Raw genomic sequence first — 7,641 nt, 5'->3', positions numbered from 1 at the left:
GCTTATTGTACGCGTGGATACTTTAATGCCTGATGCACGCAGATGTTCTTGAGTAACCTGTAGATTTGCCGAATGTGTCGACCTAATGTCCTTGCTGATATTGTGGAAATTTTCTTGGGGGGGGGGGGGCAACTGTGCGTTTTTGGTTTTCAACACTGTTACGAATTTTAAACATCACAATTAACAATTGTAGTAAAAGGAATATTCAGGTTTTAGAAATAGTTCTGTAACCTTTCCCATTTTTCCAAAGAAAAATAATGAGTTGTTTTTGTGAAATAAACATTTTTTTTTTCGGCATTATTAGAACGTTGTCGTGAGACTACCAATTGAAGCATGTTCTGACAATGGATTTTAGAGTTAACTATAATTACTGATAACATTACTGGAACATTCTATAATACAATAATCATGAATATTCAAAAACAACGTATTGTTTTACGTTAAAATTTAATTTTTTTTTTCACAAATTAAAATAAACGAAATGTATTAATGTCTGTCATTATAAGAATTTTTTAATTTATTATTATTTCCTAAAAGTATGTATCTTTATAAATAAAATATATCTAAATTTGTCTTTGCTCAGGCTTTTAAACAGAAAAATACATTTTTTTCAAGTGTACGAATCTTTGTTTCACCCAATTGTATTTCATCAATCTTTTTTTTTATTGTAGCAATAAAACCAATGAATATTTTATAAATGCATTTTAAAAATAGTTTTTAGTTTTTTTATTTCACTTTTACCAAATAATAAAATTGTATTGATTTGGACTGCTAATTGTTTCCACAAACCATTTCTAAAAATGCTCGAAGGCTGCTACAACTTGTCAATATGTAAAACATTTTATTTATAATGATACACAAAAAAACATTACAATTGAATGGTGCGAAATTAACACATAAAACTTGGGGAACTTTTTCAGCTTAACACCGTAGCAAAGTTCTGATGATTCATTATCATATTCTAACGCTATATTGTGTGCGAAAATTCAAATTTACTCAATCCTTTTTGGGTTATTTAATGCTTAAACCAAACTGTATACGACGAGTGTAACAAGGGTCACAATCATATTAATCATTCAGATGGGCGGGGGATAATTCGGCCAATTAAGGACACATCCCCGATTGATGGGGATGTTGAAAAAACCGTACATGAACGTCGCTGTGTAGCGCCTCTTCTTCTTAGGCATGAAAGTCGACCTTACCTTACATGCTCCCTGGGCGAGATTAATTGGTAAATATACTCCCCTGGCAATTAGTCGGTTGCTCTTTAGTTATTATTCAAAACATTAAACATCCGACAACTTTATAAAACGTACGTCATGCTTTCGCTTAGGCAGAAGTCTCGCACTCAGAAAAAGAGAGGTTAGAGAGGGGGTCGAAAGCACACACCAGTAACGCGTACTCCAACATTATCTCTGCATCATCCTTTCTTGTCTGCATTTACTACGAAATAAAAACTTACGTCGGACTCTCGGACTCTCATACCCCCTTGTATCTCTATCTGTCTCGCTATCCTTATCATTATTAATCTCTCTCTCTCTCTCTCTCTCTCTCTCTCTCTCTCTCTCTCTCTCTCTCTCTCTCTCTCTCTCTCTCTCTCTCTCTTAAAGATACAGTTTCGTTGTTGGAGACACTAACATAACCTTCCAAATTATTAATTGTAATATATATATAATATATATATATATTACAATTAATATATATATATTAATTGTAATTTTATTATATTACAATTAATATATAGATATATATATTAATTGTAATTAATATATATATATAAATTAATTGTAATATAATAAAATTACAATTAATATATATATATTAATTGTAATATATATATATATATATATATATATATTACCATTAATATACATATATTACAATTAATATACGTATATATATACATATATATATATATATATATATATATATATATATATATATTGTTTTGTGTACAGAAAGTTGTTAGATGAGAGAAGTCATTAGAACCGTCAGTTTGAAGCCCGATAATTCGGACTGTTTTAGATATCAACCAATATTCATTTATTTTATAACCGGAAGTGGAAAATATATATATGCCTCACGAGTTCACGCTTAACTCTCGTTTTGCTAAATTCCCCCTGCCGTTTATTTATCAGATGATGATGATTTCATTAACTTTAAAATTTTAATTATTTTAATTTTAAAATCTAATTTCGATTGAAATTTTTATATAAATATTTATATATATATAAACCGCCTTTAATTTTAAACCAACTTAAAAATCTAATTTTTTTATATATAAAAATTCAAACTTAAAGTTTATATCAATATCGATTAAAAACGTAAAATTTCATTTAATTATATCGAATTACGTTTAAAAATTTCGAAATACGTTTAAAAATTTCTTTTAAAATTTCAACTCTTTCAAAGTTTGGGAAAGTGAGTATTCATCTAGCCTAAGGAATTTCCTAGTATATTCACACTATTATACTATAGTTTTAAAATTGAAACAAATTTTAAATTACATTTATAAAGTATGATTTCTTAAAATTTATATAATATAATAATTGAAAATCTATAATAAAATTACAATTAAAACCCAATTTTTCAGACTAAAAACAATTTTAGCATTTAAAAGTTTACTAAAGTGTTTTTATAGATATAAAATATATATACATATGAATATATATATATATATATGAAAAAGACAAAACCTAGATTTTGATTATATATAAAGAAAAAACATTTTAGTAAACTTTAGTAACTATATATATATATATATAATTATAGTAAATAATTATATATACATAATTACTTACTATAATTATATGTATATAATTATTTACTATAATTATATATATATAATTATTTACTATATATATATATATATATATATATATATATATATATATATATATATATATATACATTATATTGAATATAAGCGTTGTTGCCTGAAGAGGTGTCTACTTACTAATTACAGGAAGACTGACACATGCCCATGACTGTGTAGCAGCAAATTACTGCTTATGTTAAGACAAATTGAAAGTGTAACTTTCTCTACTTCTCTATTGAGCACTTTTTCTATTAACCTCGTCATATTTCACTGTTTACCTTAGAAAAATAGCAACCTCAAATTATATATATGTATATATAAATATATATATATATATATATATATATATAACTACTTAATTTACTCACATAAAATTAATATACGAAAGTATAGATTCATGCGTAAGCTTTAAGTATTTACTTCAAAAGTGTTCAATACGTAGGTAGAGCTAGTTTGTAAGTTATAAAATGTATATGGCGATTAAGCTACACTGAATATTTCGCGTTTCATCCACTTTAGGATTCTTCAGGCTTATGCGCTGAAGAATCCTGAAGTGGATGAAACGCGAAATATTCAGTGTAGCTTAATCGCCATATACATTTTATAACTTACTATATATACACACACACACACACACACACACATATATATATATATATATATATATATATATATATATATATATATATAATTTTTTTTTTTGTTTTGGGTGTATTGATATTGATATTCATATTAAAAACTCTCTTTTTTATTTATTTACAAAGAAAATGCAATTTTCTTATATATGGGTTGTGGAAATGCATTCACTATCAAAAGATCTAGCCAATTTGCATATTCTTTTAAACATTCATTTTAATTAATTCCCTATTAGTTTATTCGGTTTTCTAATGGAATAATCATCTTTAGTTAACTATTACGTGTAATTATATTCATGCAGATATTCTACATGATTTATACTTGCATAATATTTGCGTAAAAAGTTTATAGTAAACACAAAATTGTTTCCATATATATTTATGTATACGTATATATTTTTGTTTAATAAATTTTGCCTACCAAACTCCTCTTAGAGTTTTTGGTTTCCAGACATAAAACTTCATATATAAGGTATTTGAATCCATGCAAAACTTTATATTTGGGTTTTAGCCCGGAACAATCGGCGCAAAAGTGTGAAAATTAAAAAAAAAATGAAATTTTCCAGGTGAAGGTCGAATGGCGGTATTACGAATGCATAGCGGAGTAGCTATTGGTTCATGTTTTAATTGTTAGTCTTGCAGTAAACATGTTTTTATAGCCCAGTCGTTGACGGCAGAGGCAAAATAAATCGTGAACTGAACGTTTTGGCTTCGATTTTCGGTGTTGGCGCATGAGTCTTTTTTTATACTTTTTAAATCATTACTATATATTGCATCCAATCCATCAAACTATCCATCTATCTATCTATCTATCTACACACATATATATATATATATATATATATATATATATATATATATATATATATATATATATATATATATATATATATATATATATATAAAAGTGAAAATGTCTGTCTGTCTTTTCTCTATGCTAGTTAAGGAATACTTATTATACAGAAAGGCATTATTTTACATATTCACACTTTTTAATATATACATATGCACATAACATTATGAACAGTACGCTACGGCAAAGTCGGGCGGAACTGCTAGTCTATATATCTATAAGAGTGAACGTGTCTGTGTGTCTGTCTGTGTGTCTGTGTACATTTCCCTACGCACTAACTCTGTCAATTTTTAGTCTACAGACTCGAAATTTTATATACAGTGTACTGAGATTTGGAAAAATCTATGTGATTGGTTTTCGGCCAGAAATTTGGCTGTTAAAGGGTCAAAGTTCAACGTTTTGACCTTTGAGAACTCTACCAAACTCCTCCGACAATTTTGGATCTAAACACTTGAAATTTTAGATATTGGTTCCTTGGACATGGATCTAACTTAATAATTTGATTTGAGCCAAAAACAATGAATTTTAAGGAGTCATAATAGGAGTCAAAGTTTAAAAAATTGACCTTTTTTTGTTTTTTGTATTTTGCTCACCATACACCTCTAAACACCCGGGCAACGCCGGACACCCATGCTAGTATATATATAAGTGAAAATGTCTGTCTGTCTGTATACATTTCCCTACCAAATAACTCTGTCAATTTTCGGTCTACATACTCGAGATTTTACATAAAGGGTATTGAGATTTGGAAAAATCCTTTTAATTGGTTTTTGGCTAGAAATTTGGCTGTCAAGGGGTCAAAGTTCGAAGATTTGTACCTTTAAGAAATCTACTAAACTCCTCCGCCAATTGTGGGTTCAAGCTCTTTAAATTTGAGATATAGGTTACGTGGACATGGATCTAACTTTATAATTTGATTTGAGCTCAAAACAATAAACGTCAAGGGGTCATAATTGGGATCAAAGTTTAAAAACAAAATACCTTTGCTTTCTCTATGAAGTTACTTAACCAATTTTTTGTCTAAATAATTGGAATTTGACAAAATGTGTCTTCAGACGTAGGGAAAGCTTTCTAATTGGTTTTTGTCGAAGAGTTGGCTTCCGAGAGAAATTTTACATAAAAGTATATTCACACATGGGCAAGTTATGTACGGTACAAACGGCTCGAGCAAAACCGGGAAGTAGTAAATAAGAGAGTAATAGTAAATTAATAGCAAATAATTTTGTGTTTGAGATTAATAGTGAATTAATAGTAAATAAGTTTGGAGTTGAGAAAAGAGTAAATAAATAGCAAATAATATTGGTTCGAGATTAATAGTGAATTATTAGCAAATAAGTTGGGATTTGAGAACAATAGCAAATTAATAGGAAATAATTTTGAGTGTGAGATTAATAGTGAAGTAATAGTTAATAAGTTTGTAGTTGAGAAAATCGTAAATTAACAGCAATGGTTTTGAGATTAATACTGAATTAACCTATCCACCCATCCATCTATCTACAAAAGTGAAAATATCTGTGTGTGTGTGTGTGTGTGTGTGTGTGTGTGTGTGCGTGTGTGTGTGTGTGTGTGTGTGCATTTCCCTACCAAATTGCTCTGTCAATTTTCAGTCTAGAGACTCGATATTTGACATAACGGCTATTGAGATTTGGGAAAATCTTTTTAATCAGTTTTCGGCCAGAAATTTGACTGTCGAGTTTGAAATCTCTCCCAAACTCCTCCGCCAGTTTTGGGTCTAAACACTTTAAATCTTAAATGTCAGTTACTTGGACATTGATCAAACTTTTTAATTCGCTTCGAGCCCCTTACAATAAATGTTAAGGGTTCCAAAGTGGCGGCAAATTTTTTTCAAAATTAACCTCTGAGGTCTCTACGAAATTACTCCATTTCTGGTCTAAACATTTGAAATTTTACATAAAGGGTATTCCGAGATAGGCAAGCTTTTTAATCGGTTTAGGTCTAAAATTTGAGCTGCCAAAGGGTCAATGTTAAAAAAAGGTTGACATTTGCGGTGTCTAGCAAACTACTCAGCCAATTTGTGTTTAAACACTTGACATTTATAGATAACGAGCATAAGACATGCTGCAAGCATTTTAATCAGTTTGGGGCGAAAATTTGGCTGCTAAAAGGTTAAAGTTGAAGGAGTTGATCTTTGCAGATTCTACCAAATACTTTCGCCAATTTGGGGTTCAAAAACTTGAAATTTTAGATGTAAGTAACTTGGATAAAGGTAAAACTTTTTATTTTGATTTGAGACCAAAATAATAAATGTTAAGTGGTCAAAATTGGGATCGAAGTAAAAATAAATTGATCTATGCAGTCTCTACGAAATTACTCAGACAAATTTTGCTCTTACTATTTGAAATCTTAGATGAAGTATATTCAAACGTAGGGCACGTTATGAACAGTACATAGGGCCCGAGCAAAGCTGGACAGAAATGCAAGTAGTAAATAGGTGTGGTGTTGAGAGTAATAGTAAATTATTAGCAAATAATTTTGGGTTTGAGATTAATAGTGAATTAATAATAAATAGGTTTTGAGCTGAGAGTAATTGTAAATTAATAGCAAATAATTTTGAATTGTTAATAAATAAGTATCGACTTTATAACTATAGTAAATTAATAGCAAATAATTTTGCGTTTCAGATCAGTAGTGAATTAATAGTAAATAAGTTTGGATTTAAAAGTAATAGCAAATTTGTATCAAATAATTTTGGATTTGAGATATAACAGTGAATTAATAGTAAATAGGTTTTGAAGTGTGTAACAATAGGAAATTAGTAACAAATTATTTTGGGTTTGAGATTAATAGTGAATTATTAGTACATAAATATGAACTTGAGAACAATAGTAAATTAATAGCAAATAATTTTGGGTTTGATATTAATAGTTAATTAATAGTAAATAAGTTTGGTTTAAAGAGCAATAGTAAATTTGTATCAAATAATTTTGGATTAACAGTGACTTTTTCGTAAATAAGTTTGGATTTGAGAACAATAGTAAACTAATAGCAAATATTTGGGGGGTTTGAGATTAGTAGTGAATTAATAGTAAATAAGTGTTGAGTTGAGAATAATATGAACAGTACATAGGGTCCGAGCAAAGCCGGACAGAAATGCAAGTAGCAAATAATTTTGGGTTTGAGATTAATAGTGGATTATTAGTAAATAAGTTTGGGTTGAGATTATTACTGAATTAATAGCAAATAAGTTTGGATTTAAGAATAATTGTAAATTAGTAGCAACTAATTTTGGGTTTGAGATTAATAGTTAATAATTTTATGTACTATATCTATTAACGTAACATTGTCTGTGTGTACATTCTCCTAACAAACTACTA

Source organism: Euprymna scolopes, chromosome 16 (assembly GCF_053919585.1).
Source record: "Euprymna scolopes isolate OS-2025 chromosome 16, ASM5391958v1, whole genome shotgun sequence".
In the NCBI taxonomy this organism is placed as follows: domain Eukaryota; kingdom Metazoa; phylum Mollusca; class Cephalopoda; order Sepiida; family Sepiolidae; genus Euprymna; species Euprymna scolopes.
This window is presented reverse-complemented; position numbering follows the sequence as displayed.